This window comes from Choloepus didactylus, chromosome 5, assembly GCF_015220235.1.
Source record: "Choloepus didactylus isolate mChoDid1 chromosome 5, mChoDid1.pri, whole genome shotgun sequence".
In the NCBI taxonomy this organism is placed as follows: Eukaryota; Metazoa; Chordata; class Mammalia; order Pilosa; family Megalonychidae; genus Choloepus; species Choloepus didactylus.
In genome coordinates, this window is record NC_051311.1 from 132,203,438 (window position 1) to 132,225,891 (window position 22,454).

Consider the following 22,454-nt stretch of genomic DNA (forward strand, 5'->3'; position numbering starts at 1 on the left):
AAGACTGAATGATATATGTCTCTAAAAACACAAGCTAAATGGTCTTACAGCCAGGTTCTTCATTAAAACTGAAAGAAATGATAGTTCCAAAGTTACTTAACTTGTTTAAAACAAGAGACGATTATGGAGACTAGAATAATCTTGATAGCAAAGCTTGATGCAGATAACATAAAAAAGAAAATTATAAAGCATTTTCACTTAAGAATAAAGATTGAACCTTAGGAAAATGAATTTAGCAGATTAATAAAAATAATAATACATTATGAACAAATCAGATGTATTCCAGGAATGCAAAGATCATGAACTATTAAGAAACCTATCAATAAAATCATTTGCATTAATAGATTTAAAAAGTATCATGTGATCATCTTAATGGATTCCAAAAAGACTCCTGATGAAATTCAACAGCCATTCTTGAAAAAAGAAAAAAAGAAGGAAAAAAAAAAAACTCTTAAGAAGCTATTATTTTACTTAAATCTAATGGCATTTTTTTTTCAGAAAAAAATAAACCATGGTATAACCTTTTAAAAAGGCAATTTGGCAATAGCTATCAACGTTTAAAACTGGCATACCATTTGACTGACGTATTTATTGCTGTGAAATTACTCTCCAATAATATTTGCATGCATTTGCAAAGATATATAAGAAAGACATCAACCACAACATTCTTTACGTTAGCAAAAAAATGTCTAATTCCCTGGAGATTCATCCAAATTATTGTACGTATCAGTAATTCATTCCTTTTTATTGATGAGTGGTATTCCATGGTATGGATGTACCACAGTTTGTTTAATCTTTCACCTGTTGAAGGACACTTGGACTGTTTCCAGTTTGGGGCTATTGCAAATAGACTACTGTGAACAATCATATACAGGTTTCTGTGTGATCATAAGTTTTCATTTGTCTGGGATAAATGCCCAGGATTGTAATTGCTGGATTGTATGAGAATTGGTACTGCCAGACTCTTTTCCAGAGTGACTATACCATTCTGCATCCCCACCAGCAATGTATGAGCGATCCAGTTTCTCCACAACCTCATCAGCATTCAGTGTTGCATTTTTAAAATTTTTATTTTAGCCATCCTGATAATTGTACAGTGAAGTCTCGTTATGGTTTTGGTTTGCACTTCTCTAGTGGGTGGTGATTTTGAGCATTTTTTTCATGTACTTGTTTGTCATCTGTGTGTCCTCTTCAGTGAGGTTCATATCTTTTGCCCATTTTGTAATTACATTGTTTGATTTTTATAAACGAGTTTTGAGAATTCTTTATATATCCTGAATGCTAGTCCTTTATCATGTGTGTGGTTTACAAGTGTTTTCTCCATTCTGTAGCTTGTCCTATTGTCCTCTTTACATGGGCTTTTATAGAACAGAGGTTTTCATTTTGATGTGATCCAATTTATCCATTTTTTCCTGTTATGAATAATGCTTTTGGTGTCAAGTCAATGTTCTTTTTTTTTGTTTCATTTTTTTACTTTAGATTATAATCAAATTCATCAGTGCTCACTATTCAGTTCAGACTCCTGAGAATTGAGTTCAATCAAACATTCAGTTTACAAACATGTAATTACGCTTGGTCCTATTTCCCACAATGGAGTTTTTCAATGACACAGAAATACCGAAAAATGAAAAGTAACAAATGCACATGTACACAATTTAAGGCACAAAAGGGTAAAGATGAGAGTTGTCCTCACATTGGGCCCAAACCACAAATTTCTCCCACCCAGAGGCATCCACTGTTGCCAGCTTCTTATGCATCTTTCCAGAGATATTCCAATCCATAAAGGAACATGTACAGATTGGCATGAGGATTTGTCTTTTGTGGGAAGATATGCCTTTTTGCTGCATGGCATTCTGTGAGGACCAGAAAGCTCTTGCTAAGGCGCTGATCAGGAAGCCTCGTGCTTGAAGGTCATCAGTCATAGGAACATACCTTCTTCATTATCTCAGTCACACACCACCATCCCAATGAACTTCTCAACAAAACGGATCCTTCCACAAAACTTTCTTTTAGCCCCACAGATATTAATGTCTAAACTTCTGCTGGGGCAGGTGCAAGACACCACCTAGCAGCATACAGTGAAATAGTTCTCACCCATTCCTCCTCCACCAACTGGTGCTGCCAGTTACTGCCCGTGTGTATCAGGAATCAATCATATCTGCTTAAGGAGTACAGAATGTTTAATGAGGTTGATTGTAAAGGTTCAGAAATGGATAGCACAATACTGTGATGGTTACACAATATTGTAAGTGTAATTAACAAAGCTGAGGGTGAGTATGGCTGAAAGAGGAAGATTAGGGTCATGTATGTAACCAGAAGGAAAGCTAGAGGATAAACACTGGGACTGTATAACTGAGCGAAACCTGGAGAGGATGATAATGGTGGTTAATTATACAAATATAAGAAAGTTTTTACAGGAATTGGAACAACTGTATGTCATTATTACAAGGTATTAATAATGGGGTGGTATATGGGAAAAAATACAATTAATGCAAACTAAGGTCTATAGTTACTGTAACAGTAACATTGTAATATTCTTTCATTAATTGTAACAAAGGAACTATACCAAAGCTAAATGTCAATAATAGAGGGATATGAGGGAGGGGTATGGTTTTTTTTTTTCTTTCTTTTATGGGAATGTTCTCATATAGATTGTGGTGGTGAATGCATAACTATGTGATTATACCAGGAGCACTGTTTGTACACTTAGGATGGATTGAATGGTGTGTGAATAAAACTGTTAAAAAACAAAAAACAACCATATCAACTTTCCCTACTACCCGCTCATGGTTCCACTGTCTTGAGTGACCTAATTTAGTCACTACTCATCCATCTGCTTTCCAAATTCCAAAATATGATTGTTTTCTCTTTTCTGTTCTTCCTGTCCTTATGAGTCCCATGTCTATGACTATACTGAAATCCCTTCACTGTTGGTCTAGTGAGGTTTTAGGAGGAAGCAAAATCAGATAGATATATTAAAGCTGCCATTGTAATCCTGAAATTCCCCATCCTTTTTAAAATAAAGCCATTTAAAAATAGGATACATATGCTCCAAATACCAGAGTGATCAGCATGATGGTGCTCTGTGAACTAAATTTTCTGGCAAAGTTAGGCTTAAACAGAAAACCTTTCATTTCACCCCTCGTTGAAAATTTTTCTAAAACTTAAAGCCTCTCTTTTCCCCTTAATAACCCCAAACAACCCAGAACCTTCATCTGCACACAACGATCTCTGTGCAGACCAGTGATGAATGGTTAGCTGGCAGCTCAGTTCACCTGCAGCTGAGTTTTGTTTGGCTACACAGTGTTTCAAAATATTTTAATTTGCTGCCAACTTTTGAAAATAAGAAAATTCTATAAAAAATCTGGATCAACTTTCCTAAAAATCCAAAGCTCTAGCGGCTCAGGGTTCACAGTCATCCATAGTAACAATGAGCTGAAGCTAAGCAACCAGCAGCTGCCCCATTTAAACACTGCCCGAGTTCACCATAATCTAACCCAATCTACTTCCCTTGTTATTTTACCTGCCTGGCCCCTATTGGCGTTTTCGTTTATAATCCCTATTGTAAGAGGGAGTTAAGAATGGAAATGAAGGAGTTAATCTATGAATCAGCTGAAATACAGTAGTCCTAGTATACCTGTTTTTATCTTCCCATTTTTCATTGTAAATGGAGGGAAGGCATTTAAATCCTTATACCTTAAGAAAGATTAGTCAAGATTTCAATTTTTATATATTATCAAAGTGACAGTGAATTTACCTTCCTAATTGTACCCTAGGATAATAATAACTTTAGAGAACAAAACTGATTTTAGGACATTATATGCGATCACAAATAAAATAAACTCAAATCCATTTAGAAAATGAGTTGTCAAAAGAGAATTTTTCATGCATCCAGCAATGAGTTGTCACAGCAAATAGCTGGGAAGAAGTAATTATAACAAATACATATTATTTACATACTTAAGTATTGTGTAGCTGTTTTGGAATTGTAGCTAAGACAGTCCATTGGGTGTGGGGGAGGGAGAGCATGAGGGGGTTGGTGGTGGGGAGGATGGAATACCTGAGGATTTCAAATACAGACTACCATTTCCTAGCTGTGGGAAATTTGACAGCAGAATGAGGATATTAGCCAAATTAAGATGTAAGGCATGTGAGAATGCTCTGTGGGTTGTAACACAGTATTCAAATGGCAGCTATTACATCTCAAAACTGAGTAGTTCAGTGCTACTCAACATGTGGTCTGTGAATTGATGCTGTCCATGAACTCTTTGTTACAGGTCTACAACAAGACAAACCAAAGCTGACTGAGTAAACCTTTGGAAACTGCAATTTGATATTGTCGCAACATCCAAATGCATGATCACTGGCCTCCTCTGGCTGCAGGGTACAGACTAGTTCCGATTTGCTGAACTCACTAGATGAGTCACACGTGGCATGGGCTACATACATGTCAGGTGCAGTAGGACCATGTATTTTAAGGTAAGTCAACTGAAACCCCAAAGTGTATAAACCTGGAAAATGTAAACATTTTTAATAACGTCTTTTTTTTACAATTAATTTAAATTTTAGCCAAGCCTCCTTTTTTTAAAAAATTCAAGTTTAGCAATACCAGTTACATTAGGGAAGTAAATTTCTGTAATCTATTTTTAACTCTATTTTGCTGATGGCAATATAAACTTCACTGGACTTTTTGCCAGAAAAGACACACCTTTTCTGAATGTGGCAAATGATGACAACGAGAGTGATTCCAAATAAATAAAGATTATAAGAGTTTGTATCTGTTTTACTCAGAATATGATCCATCTTATACTGCGTTCGTTTGGTTTTGTAGCAGTAACTGATGGCCAAGACCTAAAACCAGAGTGTGTTATTTGTAGAAATACTACTAATGAAGCAATGAAACCACCTAAACTCAAGTAACATTTGCATTAAAAATATAAACAAGTGCAAAACCAAAAAAAATTTTTTTGAAAAAAAAATACTGAATTAAAAAGCTCACACAGACATTAATATTTCATACACAAACATTAGTACTTTGAGAGCTTTTTATATAGCAGCACTTCAGGTTGCTAAGACTAACAAACCATACACAATTGACATTAGTCAAAGACATTAGTAAAAGTCTAAATCCAAGATATTTGCCTCAGATTGTTTAGTGAATGTACAGAAAAAATGAAGCTCAGGTACCACTTTCTAGTGATCCCATAGATTGGACATATTCAGAAACTGGCTAATGCCATGAAAGACTAACTCACTGAACAAAGAAAGCTAGCAAAGTATTTTTCATTACAACTTGAATGCACAGACGTAGCCAACATGTCAAGTCTTTTAGTTTATATACAATTTAAACATGGTGATGATATGAAGGAAGAATTCTTTTTCTCAGCTTTATTGCCATCAAACACAACCAGCTCTAAACTGTATAAAACTGTGAGAGATTACATCGTCCACAAATGTGGTTTGGAGTTTAAGTTTCAGGGGGAAGTATGCCGCAATGACAGGAAAGCATTCAGGAGTGTTTACTCAGATTAAGAGGCTTGCACAGAACGTTAATCATCATACTGCTTCCTTTATCAAGAAAAATTTCCTATGAGAAAAATGTTAGCAGAACTAAATGACGTGCTTTAGTGGCCCAGTAAAAATTTTTCAATCAATTTAAGTCTAATGGGTTAAATTTCATATGAATCTCTTCTCTTTGTTAGGTAATAATATGGAAAGTGATCATAAAGACTGTTATTGCAACAACTGTACAGTAGTTACTGAGGGGAAAATGTCCAGAATGTTTAAACTATGAACAAATTCTTAGTGCTTCTGCAAGGAAAAAAACCACACACGCACACACACACAATTTGGCCACAACATTCTACAGATGTGAAGTGGAAAGCTGGACTTGCTGTTATCATCAATAATCTTAATGCTCTTTATACTTCCATGCAAAGAAGGAATGGAACATGTTTCACGATGGCACATAACACTGAAGATCAAAAAGAAAAGTGTGAAGTTCAGAAAAAAGTTTCTATAATCTAATAATAATTATCAATTAAGAGGGTAATGATATTTTACAACTGTGAAAGTTATCGTCAAATACTTCATGAGTTTGAAACATTTTTATTTTTATTTTCCATCAAAAAAAGTTCTACATATAAAAACTCATGGATCTGGAATCTATTTCTTTCATCAAAGTATAATCTAAATTTAACAATAATATTACTGAATGAATTGTTGGAACTCATTACCAGTAAAAGATTTAAGATGTATTCTGAAATAATGCGTCACTTGCTTTATTATGTTAAAACTGAATATCCGACCACACGTCCACACCCAGCTGGGCACTGGGGACAGGAAAATCCAAGTCCAAAATCCAAGCTAAGGACATATGAGCTGATAACCAAACATTGTGTGAATGACAGAGGTAGTGACCTCCAGCGTCCTCAGTGAGGTCAGCCAGGGCCGCCTCAGCCACGATGACACAGACACTGTGAAGCAACTCTGTGGCGACTGGTTCCCCATCGAGTACACAGACTGATGGTATCGTGATATCAAGTCCAACAACAAGTTCTTCTCCCTTGTTGCAACTTACAGAGCACCATCGTGGGAATGATAGTAGCTAAGATAAAAAGTAGGACCAAGATACATAGAGAGGATGGAGACATTTTAGCCTCCAGCTTCTCTGTCGACAACCAAGTTATGAACATCCCAAGCCTGGGAGTGGTGAGAGAATTGGGAAAGCAAGGCATCAGCTTGGTTTTACTTGAAAGCCTAACAACCGCCCAGGACCACTGCAAAGCCATCCACACACACGTCCTCACGACCAACAACACAGCAATCAGCTTCTACGAAAACAGAGACTTTAAGCAGCATCACTACCTCCCCTGCTACTACTCCATCCAAGACTTCCTCAAAGATGGCTTCACCTATGTCCTCTACCTCAACGGCGGCCGCCCACCATGGACCATCCTGGACTACGCTCAGCACCTGGGCTCATGCTCCATCCTACAGAGGATCTACCGCCAGGCCCGCAGCCTGCTCTGCAGCTTCTTGCCGTGATCCAGCATCTCCACCAAGAGCGGCATCGAGTACAGCCGGACCATATGAGGCTGGCCGGCATGCGCCAGAGCCCACCTCTTAGCACCCTGTGGAGCCGCCTTGCAGCCCGTCTGACCTCTGCTGCCCCAGCTGCAGGTTCTTCCGGCCCTTCCAGTCCTGGAAACCTCAGCCCCAGCCCTAGTGCCCCAGTCCTGCCTTCCATAGACCGTCCCTGTCCCTTCTGGCATTACCCATGGGCCGGCTGGGATGTGGCTGCACCCCCTGTGGTCCCTTTCTTCTGCCCCCCTGGGAGCAAGGGGGCAGGAAGGGGCTTCACTCCCACTCCCCTCACCTGGCCTCTGCCCCTTTCTGCCCGTTCCTTCCAGCTCCTTTCAAAGCTAGAATGAACGTTTTGCTGGGAGACAGGAACCCAAGTGTTATGGACAGATTTGACTCTAAAGACACAGCACCTTAGGGCAACATGACACGAGACAACGGAAATGCCAGCCCAGAAGCCTGGAGTCGGGGTGACAGTCCCTGCCCCTCCATGGGGGGGCTGGCCGATGAAGGCTCACGTTGGGGGAGGCTCTTCACCCCAGCACAGCGCTCTGGGGCTCAGCTCCCCAGCACGAGGACTCGGATAACAGGGGTGGCTCCCTGCTCCCCAGCTGGTAAGTGGATTCCTCCGGCGGCTTCCCCCTGCTGGCCTCCTCCTGTCCTGGAGGATCTCCTCCACTCACTGGATCACGGGCAGCGCCATTCCGCTGAAGGGCCGCTGAGTTGAGCTGAGCTGAGGACAAGCGGCCTGTGGGTTCCCAAGGCCGGCATAGCCCTCCCCAGTCTCCCAAGTCCTTCCATGGGCTCTGAGTCCCGGCCAGATGCAAAAAGGAGCCGGCGGACTGTGCCATCGCGGCTGCCTGGACACACATTGGAGGGGCAGAGAGCAGTTACATAACTGTTGTAAAATCCAGGAAAGACACTATACTATAATATTGTGAACAAAAGTAAGGAAGGAAACAGAATTCAAGGAAGTAAAACCATTAGTTTCATTTTGACATGTTTTAAATATACATATGCTTCTTGTGAAATATCAAATTACAGAGATCCATTCAGGAAATGATTTTCTTAGAAGAGAGAAATTTGAGGAGTGTTTAGAATTTCAATGTTTCACAGCTCACTTCTAAATCAGTTTTATATAGTAAAAAGAGCGAGAATGCACATATCCAATATTTTACTACAAAATCTGCTACAAACCAGCTGTATGACTTTAGAGATCCTGCCCAACCTCTGTTTTCATTTCCTAAAGGAGATAGAAATCCTTGCCCTATCTCCCTCTCAGGCTAGGTAATTCAACTATAAGCATTTTGAAAATGGGAAAGAGGGAAACTTTTGTTTCTTATGCCTTTTAATAAAAACACAAACATAAAGCCATTTGCATCCTTCATTTCCATAAAAATACCATTCCTAAAACACAAGGAGGCAAGATTAGAAGGGCTTCCCACTTTTAAAACAAAATTTTACAAAGAAAAAACAAGTTTTAAAAAAGAGCAATTTTATTTTTTATTTGCAATATATATATAACCAGCCTCAATGGTAATTAAATTAACAGTTTTTGTTTTGTATTGTTGCTAATGCTAATAAGACTCCGTACTGGTGAGGGTGGGGTGAGGAGGCACTCTAATATTACTTACAGGAGTAAATGGATAAAAATCTTTCTGGGAAACAAATGGGCAATATTATGGTGTTAAAAGCCTTAAAAATGTTCACATTTTTTGATTCATCATTTCATTTTTTAGACTTGCTCCTAGAAAATAATCATATACTGAGAAAATTTGCTGTTCAGTTATGTTCACTGCAGAATTATGTGTAAAAATCAGAAAGTATATAAATGTACAACTGTAGATGTATGGCTAAATAAATAATGGTCCATGATCTTTTGAAATGATGCCCTGAGAAGGGCACAATATCACTTCTGTGATATTCTTGTCAAAAATGCATCTCTGCATTTAATCATGAAAATGTCAGGCAAACCCAAACTGAAGGGCATTCTACAAAATAAACCAAGGTAATGAAAGGCAAAGACAGATGGAAGAACGATCCTAAATTGGAGGAGATTAAGGAGACTAGCAAGAAAATGCAATGCATGATCCTGGACGTTAGTAGAAAAATTGGCAAAATTTGGATAAGGTCTGTAGATTAGCTAATAGTATTGTATCATTGTTAATTTTCTGATTTTGATTATTGTACTGTCATTATGTAAGCTGTTAACATTTGCAAAAGCTAGGTGGAATGTATACTGAAAATCTTTGTCCTATTTTTGCAACATTTTAAATGTCTGAAATTATTTCAAATTGAAAAGTTTAAAATTAAAAACATTAAATAAAGTATGGTACATTCATATGGTGATTATGCAGCCATCAAAAATGTTTACCCATAATCTTAACGACATTGAAAAATGCTCACATATAGTATTGTGAGGAAAAAAACAGATTGCTAATTTGATTATAAAGTAAGAACTCAACTATATAAATTACACAGCATGTGCATCACAAAATAAAGCCCAGAAAGAAACCACTAAAATGATAAGAGTGGTCATCACTAAATAGGAGATTACTGGTAATATTTTCTAAGTGGTTTCTTAGGACTGTGGGGTAGGGAGTAGGGGAAGTGGGAATGATAGCTAAAGGGTACGGGGTTTCCTCTTGAAGTGATGAAAATGTTCTAAAACTGACTGTGGTGATGATTGCACATATCTGTGAATATACTAAAAATCACTGAATTGTGTTTTTTAAATGGGTGAGTTGTATGGTATGGGACTCATATCTCAAAGTTTTTTTTTTTTTTTTAAAAAGGAAAGAAAAAAAACATACCATGGTTTTGCATCACAAAAAAAAATTAGACATATTCTTCTGCTTTGTTTTACTAAAAAAAATTTTTTTCAAAACTGAATTCAAAAAACTATGGCCAGGAGGCGGGGCAAGACGGCAGCATAGAGAGGAGTGGAAGCTAAGTAGTCCCCCTGGAACAACTACAAAAAACCAGAAACTACTAGTAAATAATCTAGAATAACTGCGGGGGGACAAACGAGACCATCCACTCATCATACACCAACCTGAATTGGGAGGAATGCCCAAGAACACAGCATAAAATCTGTAAGTAAAACCTGCGGATCCAAGTTGTGAGACCCCCTCCCCCATAGCCCGAGCTGCAAAGCCTTGTGGTGCCAGAGAGAAGCTCTCTCCCAGCAAGCGAATATAGCTCAGCTGATCTCCAACTGGGGTTTTAAGTAGCAAGTGTGAACTGCTCACTACAGGTACAAATCCCCAAAAAACAGACAGAGGCTTTGGGTGACGACTGACCTTGGAGAGCCAGAGGGTCGCCTTGGACTGGGTCTGAAAGGGACTATCTGTTTCTTTTTCGGCTCAGTGGAGAAAGCCCCAGTCATTTTCAGTTTCCAGGGCTGTGACTCTGGGAAGGGTGGAGACAGCACAAGCAGAGAGAGAGACCACTGAAATGCTAATGACCTCCACCTGGGGGGTCTGTCTTCTCTAGGAGGAAAGGGTTGGGGCCCTTTCCATTCAGAACCAGACCCCAGAGCCTGGGGGAACACGGCCATACCTCCTCACACCAGTCAAGAATTATTGGCTAACAGGCATCACCTGCTGGGCAGAAAAGCACAGTGACCCGAGGCATCACAGGGTGGAGCAATTTTCTAAGACACACTGGCAGGGAAACCAGATACTGAATATTTCTTCCCTCTGGGACCTGAGCCTGTTCTGGTCTGGGAAAACCTGATTTGGATAACCAAGGAAACCATGTCTAGACAACAGAAAATTACAACCTACACTAAGAAAAACAAAGTTATGGCCCAGTCAAAGGAACAAACATATACTTCAACTGAGATACAGGAATTTAAACAACTAATGCTAAATCAAATCAAAAAGTTTAGAGAAGATACTGCAAAAGAGACAGAGGCTGTAAAGGAATCACTGGGCATATATACGGCAGAAATCAAAAGTTCAAAAAAACAACTAGTAGAATCTATGGAAATGAAGGGCGCGACACAGGAGATGAAAGACACAATGGAAACATGCAACAGCAGATCTCAAGAGGCAGAAGAAAACACTCAGGAACTGGAGAACAAAACACCTGAAAGCCTACACGCAAAGGAGCAGATGGAGAAAAGAATGAAAAAATATGAGCAACGTCTCTGGGAACTCAAGGATGAAACAAAGTACAATAATGTACGTATCATTGGTGTCCCAGAAGGAGAAGAGAAGGGAAAGGGGGCAGAAGCAATAATAGAGGAAATAATTAATGAAAATTTCCCATCTCTTATGAAAGACATAAAATTACAGATCCAAGAAGTGCAGCGTACTCCAAACAGAAGAGATATGAATAGGCCTACGCCAAGACACTTAATAATCAGATTATCAAATGTCAAAGACAGAGAGAGAATCCTGAAAGCAGCAAGAGAAAAGCGATCCATTACATACAAAGGAAGCTTAATAAGACTATGTGCAGATCTCTCAGCAGAAACCATGGAGGCAAGAAGGAAGTGGTGTGATGTATTTAAGATACTGAAAGAGAAAAACCGCCAACCAAGAATCCTATATCCAGCAAAGCTGTCCTTCAAATATGAGGGAGAACTCAAAATATTTTCTGACAAACAGACAATGAGAGACTTTGTGAACAAGACACCTGCCCTACAGGAAATACTAAAGGGAGCACTACAGGGTGATAGAAGACAGGAGTGCATGGTTTGGAACACAATTTTGGGAGATGGTAGCACAACAATGATCTGACTCCCAGAGATGTAAATCTCCCTGGCAACATGAGATATGACTCCTGAAGATGAATCTGGACCCGACACCTTGGGATTGAGAACATCTTCTTGACCAAAAGGGGGATGAGAAATGAAACGAAACAAAGTTTCCGTGGCTGAGAGATTCCAAATGGAGTTGAGAGGTCACTCTGGTGGGCACTCGTGCACTATATAGATAACCCTTTTTAGGTTTTAGTGCAGTGAAATAGCTAGAAATAAATACCTGAAACTATCAAACTACAACCCAGTAGCTTTGACTCTTGAAGGTGATTGTATAACAATGTAGCTCACAAGAGGTGACAGTGTGATTATGAAAGCCTTGTGGATCACACTCCCTTTAGCCAGTATATGGATGGATGAATAGAAAAATGGTGACAAAAAATAAATGAAAAATAGAGTGGGATGGGGGGGATGATCTGGGTGTTCTTTTTTTACTTTTATTATTTATTCTTTTTTCACTTTTTCTGGTACAAGGAAAATGTTCAAAAAATAGATTGGGGTGATGAATGCACAACTATATGACGGTACTATGAACAGTTGATTGTACACTTTGGATGATTGTATGGTATATGAATATATCTCAATAAAAATGAATTTAAAAAAAAAAAAAAAAAAAAAAACTATGGCCAGAGGGTGTTAAAAAAATAATGGTGGTCGGAGGATCTAAGATGGCGGCATAGAGAGGAGTGGAAGCTAAGTAGTCCCCCGGAACAATGAAAAAAAACCAGAAACAACTAGTAAATAATCTGGAATAACTGCAGGGGGACAGACGTGACCGTCCACTCATCATACACCAACCTGAATTGGGAGGAATGCCCGAGATCACAGCATAAAATCTGTAAGTAAGAACTGCGGATCCAAATCAGGAGACCCCTCCCCCACAGCTCAAGCTACAAAGCCTAGTGGTGCCAGAGAGAAGCTTTCTCCCAGTGAGCGAATATAGCTCAGCTGAGCTCCAACTGGGGTTTTAATTAGCGAGTGTGAACTGCTCACTACAAGGTACAAATCCCCAACAAGTAGACAGAGGCTTTGGGTGACGACTGACCTTGGAGAGCCGGAGGGTCACCTCGGACTAGCTCTGTTCATTTTTCAACTCAGTGGAGAAAGCCTCAGCCATTTTCAGTTCCCAGTTCTGTGACCCAGATGGGGTGTGGCACAGGCAGAGAGAGACCATTGAAATGCTAATGACCTCCCCCTAGGGCACCTGTCTTCTCTAAGAGGAAAGGGGTGGGGCCCAGCTCTACTACCTGCCTTTCATTCAGAACTTACACCAGTCAAGAATTATAGGCTAACCTTTGCATCAGGCAGAGAGTGCCCCTGCACAGCCCGGCGGCCTGGGGCTTCCCTTGAGGGGTGACACGCACTAGTGATGTAGCACAGCCTTCCCTCAGCAGAGGTCCTGGAAGATCACAGCTGAGAAGGGGAGCCCGCTCAGAAAACCCAGGAACGCTACATCAATGCCGGTGGTTTGTGAGTCAGCGACAGAGAAAACCTGGGGCAAAACAGAAATGAAGGCTTAGACTCTTGCAACAGCCTCGAATCTCCAGGAACACCTGGGAGGTTTGAACATTAAAGCTTCCCTGCCTTCCTAACCACCCAGACACACGCCCCACATTCAAGGCAGACAGCTCCAACAACAAACTCAAATGGAGTTCACCAACTGAACCCCACAAAAATCATTTCCCCACACACCACTGAGACAAAGTTGGGGAGAACTGACTTGAGGGGTATAGTTGACTCACAGATGCCATCTGCTGGTTAGTTGGAGAAAGTGTACGCCACCAACTTGTATTTCTGAAAAATTAGATTGGTATTTTTTTTTTTTTACAACTTGGCAAAGCAAATGCCAAGAGGCCAAAAACAACAGAAAATCTTAATGCATATGATAAAACCAGACGATATGGAGAACCCGATCCCAAACACCCAAATCAAAATATCAGAAGAGACACAGTACTTGGCAAAATTAATCAAACAATCACAATTCAGGAACAAAAACGTGGCACAGGATATAAAAGACATGAAGAAGACCATGGAACAGGATAAAAGGGACATAAAGAAGACCCGAGAAGAGCATAAAGAAGAAATCACAAGAGTAAATAAAAAAATAGAAGATCTTATGGAAATAAAAGAAATTGTTGGCCAAATTAAAAATACTCTGGATACTCATAATACAAGATTAGAGGAAGTTGAACAATGACTCAGTGTCCTAGAGGTCCACAGAACAGAAAATGAAAGAACAAAAGAAAGAATGGAGAAAAAAATCAAAAAAATTGAAAAGGATCTCAGGGATACAATAGATAAAATAAAACGTCCAAATTTAAGACTCATTGGAGTCCCAGAAGGGGAAGAGAAGGGTAAAGGTCTAGAAAGAGTATTCAAAGAAATTGTTGGGGAAAACTTCCCAAAGATTCTACACAATATAGATACACAAAGCATAAATGCCCAGCGAACTCCAAATACAATAAATCCAAATAAACCCACTCCAAGACATATTCTGATCAGACTCCCAAATACTGAAGAGAAGGAGCAAGTTCTGAAAGCAAGAGAAAAGCAATTTACCACATACAAAGGAAACAACATAAGACTAAGTTGTGACTACTCAGCGGCCACCATGGAGGCAAGAAGGCAGTCGCATGACATATTTAAAACTCTGAGAGAGAAAAATTTCCAACCAAGAATACTTTATCCTTCAAATTTGAGAGAGAGCTTAAATTTTTCGCAGACAAACAAATGTTGAGAGAGTTTGCCAATGAAAAACCTGCCCTACTTCAGATACTAAAGGGAGCCCTACTGACAGAGAAACAAAGAAAGGAGAAAGAGATATAGAGAATTTTAACAGACATATATAGAATCTTACATCCCAAATCACCAGGACATTCATTCCTCTCTAGTGATCACAGATCTTTCTCCAGCATGGATGATATCCTGGGACATAAAACAAGCCTCAATAAATTAAAAAAAAAAAAAAAACACAACAATTGAACATATTCAAAGCACAGTCTCTGACCACAATGGAATACAAATAGAAGGCAATAATTTTTGAATTTTAACTCCACTATTTACTTCCTACATGATATAAAATACACAAACTCTAATGACAAATCAGTGGTTTTGAACTCAATGTAAAATATGTAATTTTTGAAAGAACTATATAAAGGTGGGGGAATGGAGGAGCATAGGAACATAGTTCATGTGTCCTATTGAAATTAAGTTGGTATCAAAGAAAAACAAGATTGTTATGGATTTAAGAGTTTAATTTTAAGCCCTACAGTAAACACAAAGAAATTATCAGAGAATATGACCATAGAGATGAAAAGTAGAGTATGGGTTAAGAGAAATGGGGAAAGGGGCAATGGGGAGTTAAGAAATGAGTGTAAGGTTGCTGTTTGAGGTGAAGGGAAATTTCTCATAATGGATGGTGGGAAGGTGATAGCATTACAACATTCTAAATGTGATTAATCCCACTAATGGAATGCTGGGGGGTGGGAGTGGAATGGGAAGATTTAGGCTGTATATATGTTTCCACAATTGAGAAAAAAAAAAAAAAAAGACACTCTAAATAGATGACAATTGAATGCCAAGGATGACCCTGGACGGGATCTGAGGATGGAGGACAGGAGGCTCAAAGGGACACAGTTGAGACATAAGGAAAAGGAAATATAGAATGTAAGCTTTGTATCATTGTTGAATCTCTTGTACTTCTTAGCTGTGCTTAATGTGATTGCATAAAAGAATGTTCTTGTTCATGGGAATTGTATATGTGAATTATAGTGTTTGTTCAAGGATGTGTGCAGCTAGCTCTCATATGTTCAGAAGACAGAGCAATAGATGATGGATGATAGATAGGGAGAGAGGGAGAGAGGGAGAGAGGGAGGGAGGGAAAGAAATAGCGGTGTGACATGTTAAAGTTAGTGGATCGGGGTATCGGGGGGGGTCAGGGAATGCTGGAGTTCTGTGTATGGGGTTTGTACTGTTTTTGCAATTGTTCCTATAACTTTGAATATATTTCAAAATAAAATGTAAAAAAAAAATAATAATAATGGTAAGTTTGCCTTATGTGAGTTTCTTAATTTAACAACAACAAAAATGCTTACTGATTTCACAAACTATGTAGAGATGAATTCTTGGCATTCTGTCCCCCTAAATCCTGTAGAACTCCTATGTTGAAACAATTGCTTCATTTCCACTAAATAACTGGAATGATTATCTGGGTCATCAGCAAAGCTTGAACCTATGCCCGCCTAAATCCCAATCAAGAATAGAAGAAACAGGAACCTAATCGTTTCTCCTCAGCCTGTGGCAAGTCAAGGGAAGAATGTGCTTGTGCCAGAGGCTGGGAAATAAAAAAGAAAGCAAATCTTGCTGGGAGACAATTCAAGGTGGCCCCCAGGTGTCTTGGATTTCCCTGTTTCACATGACAGCCTTCTGAGTAATTAGGATATTTAGCAATGCACATTTGAGAAGGCATAAAGCATGGCCACCCCCACCCAAAATACCTCTTCTGGGAGATAATGTATATGTATGTGTCTGCTTCCTCCATCCAGGCACCGGCCAAAAAGGCTTTAATCCCTTGACTCGACAAGAATCTTAAATTTCCAAAATTTATCCCCCACCATCTGCCTGCATCAAATGTCCAAATGTGTCATCTACCAATACTTCACTAATTCCTGAATGGGATTGGTTGAAGGGCAACCAGGGGAAAATGGCGCATGGAGCTGGTATACCCATGGCACTCTGGAGGGGCAGCTTGAAAGGAGAGGCACAGAGATCCTGCCACAAGTGCCGCCAAGCCCTGGTCACTCTGTATGCCACCCTCTTCAGGCAGCCACCGCTGCCTGCTTGGCCAGCATCAGTCTGTCTTCTCAGGTGAAATGAACACTTCATCGTCTCAAATCCATAAATATCCCCCACACAGCCATGATATGCTCAACACCAGGCCCCAGGCTTGTCTCTCCACGCTCCCTCCTCCCCAGTCCCCACCTCACAGCCCAACTCTGGCCACAGTTCTGAACTTCGTACACCTTTGCATCGCCACCTAGCTCTCTAGCTTTTGACCACAACTGTATCCCTGCTATCTCTATTCCAGCTTCATCTGTGCACGTCAAACCTGAGCTGCCAGCACCCAGGGCACGCAGTACCATTTGCTCAGTCCCTCAGCCCTTGGCCACCCTCCTGGACCCTCCTGGCTTGCAGCCTGTCTCCCCACCACACAGTGCTGCTCCCTGGCCACCTCCACAACCTGCTTTCTACACTCTGCCTTCCAGGGGCCCAGTTTCCCCACATGTAACATGCCATGAAAGGACTAGCCTTCACTGTTTCCCATTTTCTGTTTTTATTTATTTATGGCTGGGCTCATTCCATAAAGGATTTCAGGTAATACATGCCGATCCTACCCTGTTTTTCTCAGATGGGATTCTTAGCCCATGTGGCTTCTCATTCTACCCATTGATGAAACACAATAGTGTCCAAAGACAGTGTTTCCCTAAGAAACCAATTCCTGCCCCTTCTAAGACAGGTCAAAAGTAGTGGTGAAGGCAGGTCTCTTGCCAAATCGAAAACAAAGGCTAAGCACGGATCTTGAACTACAAGCCAGAGGCCACGTGAAATACTAAGACAACAAGGCAGCTACGCTGTGACCTTTTTATCCCACAGACACTGCTCTCCCGCTCCCCCTGCTGGACAGCAGCCCTGCTGCAATTCTTTCTAAGTCAACAGCCCCAGGCTGATCCCACACCCTCAAAATGCAGAGACAAACATTAGAGAAGCCACAAATGCCAATCACATTTCATTAACTTCAATGTCATCTTAGAGAAAGGGGACACATCTCAGTGGGAAAAGGCTTAAAACACTTGCCAGACAGACCAGGGCCTGAGTCCTCATTCTGTCACTCTCTAGTTATCTGCTATGAGGAAAGTTATTCTCTGAGTGTCCCTGAGCCTAAGTTTCCCCATCTATAAAATGTGGATGATCACACCCGCCCCATGTGGTTATTGTGAGGATTACATGAAATAGTACCTGCGATTGTGCCTGGGTGATGGCAGGCATTTGATCCTTACTGTCCCTCTCTTGTCCCCTGAATGGCACCGTCCAGGTGCCTCAGTGACTTCATCTGTGAGACCATGATAATACCCGCTCAGCCTACTCTTGTGAGAGTTGGGCGGGCCAAATGAGAGAATAGATGTGTGTCAAAACTCTTTGTAAACCATGAGGTGCTAGCCTAATTAAATTCACCAAGGAAAACAATACCTGCCTGCTGCTGTGAAGAGACAAAGATGACAATGGCAGTTTCCATCCTTGTGGAGTTTTATAAATTTGTAGATGAAATAAACACGCATGAGAATAACTATGCTTCAAAGCAGAGATTAAGTGGCTTATTAGTTACACAGAAAAAGATCAATGGGAGCACAGAGGAAAGAAGAATTAGTCAGAGGTGGGGGTGGGGGTGCAGGGAGTCACAGAGGGCTTCGTGAGTGTGTCCACACTGGACCAGTCCTAGAAACAACTAAGATTTCAGTCAGCAGAAATGAGGAGAGGACAACCCAGACCCAACAAAAAGTGAGAGCAAAGACACAGAGTCACAGAGGACTCAGGGGAGACCAAGGACTCCAGTTTGGCTGCAGTATGGGATGAGGTGCCATAGTGGGGAATGAATGGGATAGAAAGACAGGTTGGGGCTCTACAGTGTTTGGTGGAATTGAACTTCATACGGTAGAGGCAGTGATGAGCCATCCTGGGTTTGTGAGCAGGATGTCTGAGGAAGCTTACTGAAGACATGTGAAGAGTGGCATGGGATGGAGAGAATGAGAGAACAATGAGAAAGGAATTATGATTGCCAAAGAGAGACAAAGGCCTGAAATGATTCAGCAAACACAGGAGGAGATAAAGAGGATACAAAGATAAATGGTATAAATGTAAGGTTTTATATCATATTATTGGAGGCAAAGAACCACATATTACCACTCAGTTCTACATGTACCAAAGTAAAAATATCATGAAAGATGCTGTGGGCTCTAATTGATCCTCTTCTTAAGTAATCCACAAAAAGATAGTAGCAGGGAGATGAAATTATAAAAAGTGCTTCTCTGGCAGGCTTCTAGAATTAATAGGGCACAGGAAGGGGTGGGGTGTAATTAGTCTCTGAGTAGGTAAGTTTCAGAAATAAATCTCAGCGATATGCATTCAGCCAATATAAACTTAAACAGTTGCTTTGATTATATGCTTAAAATATAGTCTGAGAGCAGCAGCATATCCATTTCTTCTTGTAGCTAACTCAAGATCACCCTGTACAATGGGGAAATTATCTTGGTATTCCCAGATAGACTGGAAAACAGCCAATGCAAAACAAATCTTATCGTTCATCAAATGTTATTCACCCCACTTACCAATTTGAGAAAACAGAAGCCACACACATTTTCAGAATGGCCAACTTATAACAGCAAGGATGAGGCTTTTTCTTCAGTGCACTACTTATTAGCATAATTAACAGATACTAAAATAAGCCATATCATTAAGCATATGCCCCAAATTAAGACATCTGATTGCTTATACCATGCCATCTTCAAAGGAAAAAATTTTTTCAATTTTTTGCAAGTTTTCTTTTATCAGAAGTCATATATGCTCAATGTGGAAAATAAAAGCATAAATAAAAACAAATGTCATCCAATATGCCAATATGCATCCATTGGTATACTTCACTCTAGTTTCTCTGTGCTTAAAAAAGAAAAAAAGTTAAGATCAGATTATATGTATACTTTTACATCCTGTTGCTTTCCTCATCATTAGAACAAATAGTTCCCCCATTTTGTTGAAAACTGGAAGAGTTCACTCAGTATACATACTACTGTAAGAAGCTCACCTAAGAAGCTAATCTGTATTAATTTAGAACTGTAATAAGGAAGTGTTTCAAGGGTCCCCAAAACCACCCTCAGACTCAATGATCCACAAAAAGGATTCATGGAACTCAGAAAAGCTGTTACCGTCATGGTTACAGTTTATTATAGCAAAAAGATTCATTAAAATCAGCAAAGGAAAAAGATGCATAAGGCATAGCCCAAAAGAAACCAAGCAGATCCAAGAAGGCAGATTAGGAGAGACAGAGCAAAATATTTCTCCATGAAAAACACTAGATAAAAGACAGAAAGTGCTCCAGAATAGCAACTCCAGGGTTTTACTGGCTGGACAAGTTTCGCTACTTCCACAGTGACCATGCACTTGGTGAAACTAAGAGTCTGCATTCGGAATTGAGTGACTGAGGCTGCTGGGGAAACAGCAGCCACAATGCAGTGGGAGGAAACCTGGGCTCAGCGTTTGGAAGTAGGTTAGTTTAAAATCCCCAAAAGCAGCTGCGGATCTGGCAGCAAGAGCCATGCAGTCGAGCATGGTGGGGACTGCCTTCCAAGCCCCCGGCACTCGCCTCAGTATCTGGCATGGAGATAACCTTTTGCACATCCACAGATAATTGTCCCAGAGCTAGGAATGGCCCGCTGTAGTGGGCAGAGGTCTTCAGAAGTGGGAAGTCACCACATCCCATAGAGACATCTTTTCAGCAGGCTGGGAATGCCCCTGTGTGGCACTGCAGCCAAGAGCTTCCCTTGGGGATTCCACTGGACTGTGACGTTACACAGTCCTCCTCTGCAGCCCTCAAAGATTTCCCGCACGGAAGTCCCAATGGCCCTACAGGAATCCCAGGAACTTAGGGGCCTGTGGCAGAAAGGAGCTGTGGGGAGTGTGAGCTGAAGGGTTGGACATGTGCAACACCTTTAAGACTTCACGAATGGCTGAGAGATATGAGTCTTAAAGCCGTCTTCATTCCCTAACTGCACCGGGCACAGCCCCCACCTTCAGGGCCTTCAGCACCAACTGCACACCGAAATCTGGTGAATTGATTGGACCCCCACAAGGTTTGGACCCCCACTCACCACATGGACAAAGTTGGGGAGAACTGGCTAGAGGGTAATAGGTGGTTCAGGGGCGCCATCTGCTGGTAAGTCAGGGAAAGTGCACTACACTAAGCTGTAGCTCTGACGAATTATAGATAATTGTTCAAATAAGTCTGCATACACTAAAAAACCCTATCAAGATAAGCAAAAGCCAAGAGGCCAAAAACGACAAAAAATCTTAAAGTATATGAAGAAATCAGAAGATATAGATAACCCAAACTCAAACACCCAAATCAAAAAATCAAAGGAGACACAGTACTTGGAACAATTAATCAAAGAAGTAATCACAAACAACAAGAACATGGCACAGGATATAAAGGACATGAAGAAGACCCTAGAAGAGCACAAAGAAGAATTTGCAAGAGGAAATAAAAAAATAGGCTATCTTATGGAAATAAAAGAAACTGTTGATCAAGTTAAAAAGATTCTGGATATACACAGTACTAGATTAGAGGAAGCTGAGGAAAGAATAAGCGAACTGGAAGAGTGCAGGCTTGAAAGTAAAAGTACAAAAGAAAGAATGGAGAAAAAAATTGAAAAATTCAAAGTGGATCTCAGGGATATGATGGACAATATAAAGAGCACAAATATAAGAATCATTGGTGTTCCAGAAGGGGAAGAGAAGGGTAAAGGACTAGGAAGAGTATTCAAAGACATTGGTGGGGAAAACTTTCCAGTCCTTCTAAACAACATAAATACACAAATCACAGATGCCCAATGAACTACAAACAGAATAAATCCAAATAAACCCACTCCGAGACATATTCTGATCAGATTGTCCAACACTGAAGAGAAGGAGCAAGTTCTGAAAGCAGCAAGAGAAAAGCAATTCACCACATACAAGGGAAACAATGTAAGACTAAATAGTGACTACTCAGCAGCCACGATGGAGGCCAGAAGGCAGTGGCATGACATATTTAAAATTCTGAAAGAGAAAAATTGCCAACCAAGAATTCTTTATCCAGCAAAGCTCTCCTTCAAATTTGAGGGAGAGCTTAAAATCTTCACAGACAACAAATGCTGAGAGAACCTGCTAACAAGAGAGCTGCCCTTGAAAGAGATACTAAAGGGAGCCCTACCAGCAGAGAAACAAAGGAGAGAGAGGTATGGAGAAGGATTCAGAACTAAAGAGATTTAGTAAGGGTACATTAAAGGAAATAAAAAGACAGAGGGAAAAAAATATATCCAAAAAAAAAAAAAAAGGGATAGAATGGCTGATTCAATTAATGCCTCCACAATAATAGCATTGAATGTGAATGGATTAAACTCCCCAATTAAAAGGTATACATTGGCAGAATGGATTAAAAAATATGAACCATCAATATGCTGCTTACAAGAGATTCATCTTAGATACAGTGACACAAAGAAATTGAAAGTGAAGGGATGGAAAAAATTTTTCCATGCAAGCTACAGCCAAAAAAAACAGGAGTAGCAATATTAATCTCAGATAAAATAGACTGTAAATGCAAGGATGTTTTAAGAGACAAAGAAAGTCACTATATTCTAATAAAAGGGACAATTCAACAAGAAGAAATAACAATCATAAATGTCTAGGCACCCAATCAAAGTGCCCCAAAGTACACGAGACAAACATTGGCAAAACTGAAAAAGCAATAGATGTCTCCACAATAAATGTGGGAGACTTCAATACATCTCTCTCTCCT

At 40.2% G+C, this 22,454-nt stretch overlaps 1 pseudogene; it reads left to right on the top strand.

Moving 5' to 3' along the window:
• The first annotated feature begins 6,403 nt into the window (after nucleotides 1-6,403).
• On the top strand, nucleotides 6,404-7,991 carry LOC119534990 (annotated as a pseudogene).
• Nucleotides 7,992-22,454: the final 14,463 nt, after the last annotated feature.